The sequence below is a fragment of the Gekko japonicus genome, unplaced genomic scaffold (assembly GCF_001447785.1).
Source record: "Gekko japonicus isolate JY-2015 unplaced genomic scaffold, Gekko_japonicus_V1.1 scaffold507, whole genome shotgun sequence".
Lineage (NCBI taxonomy): Eukaryota > Metazoa > Chordata > Lepidosauria > Squamata > Gekkonidae > Gekko > Gekko japonicus.
Genome location: NW_015172020.1, coordinates 674,337 through 675,434, shown reverse-complemented (window position 1 = coordinate 675,434; position 1,098 = coordinate 674,337). Strand labels below are relative to the sequence as shown.

Below are 1,098 nucleotides of genomic sequence, written 5' to 3'. Positions count from 1 at the left end.
AGCGGAATCCCTGGCCCGTCGGGTGGGGGGGTGGGTGGGTGGGTGCCGCGTTCGGAGGGCTCGTCTCCCGCCTCCGGCTGAGCTGGTGTCCGTCTCTCTGTCTCCCTCTCTCTCCGTGTCTCCCTCCGCCCGGCCCGCAGCTGCAGAGCAACTTCTTCGCCGGCCTGGACGAGACGCTGCTGCGCGGCGCGGAGGCCCTGGCGGCGGTGGACATCGTCTCGCAGAAGAGCCACCCGTTCAAGCCGGACGCCACCTACCACACCATGAGCAGCGTCTCGGTCTCCTGCACGCCCACCTCGTCGTCGGTCCACCTGCACCACCCCTCGGTGCTGGGCGGCCACGCGCACCACGCGCACCACCAGCCGGCGCAGGGCCTGGACAGCGACCTGCTGGAGCACCTCAACTCCGCGCTGCCCCTGCCGGACGTGGGCGCCGCGCCGGCCCACCCCTCCTCGCACGCCCACCTACAGGCGCTCAACGCCATGGGCCACCACCACCACCCGGCGCACGGGCAGCCCCCCATGGGCATGGGCCACCACCCGCCGCACGGCCTGGCCGCCCACCCGGTGCTGGCCGGCCCGGAGACCGAGACGGACCCGCGGGAGCTGGAGAGCTTCCCCGAGCGCTTCAAGCAGCGGCGCATCAAGCTGGGCGTGACGCAGGCCGACGTGGGCTCGGCGCTGGCCAACCTCAAGATCCCCGGCGTGGGCTGCCTCAGCCAGAGCACCATCTGCCGCTTCGAGTCGCTCACCCTCTCGCACAACAACATGGTGGCCCTCAAGCCCATCCTGGAGGCCTGGCTGGAGGAGGCCGAGCGGGCGCAGCGCGAGAAGATGGCCAAGCCCGAGGTCTACGCCGCCGGCGACAAGAAGCGCAAGCGCACCTCCATCGCCGCCCCGGAGAAGCGCTCCCTCGAGGCCTACTTCGCCGTCCAGCCGCGGCCCTCCTCCGAGAAGATCGCCGCCATCGCCGAGAAGCTCGACCTCAAGAAGAACGTCGTCCGCGTCTGGTTTTGCAATCAGAGACAGAAGCAGAAGCGCATGAAGTTCTCCGCCGCCTACTGAGGAGGAGAGGACCGACGGGGCGGGCGGGCGGGGG

At 71.1% G+C, this 1,098-nt stretch overlaps 1 pseudogene; it reads left to right on the top strand.

Moving 5' to 3' along the window:
• Window positions 1-1,064, top strand: part of LOC107118200 — a 5,632-nt pseudogene extending 4,568 nt beyond the window's left edge.
• The last annotated feature ends 34 nt before the right edge of the window (window positions 1,065-1,098 follow it).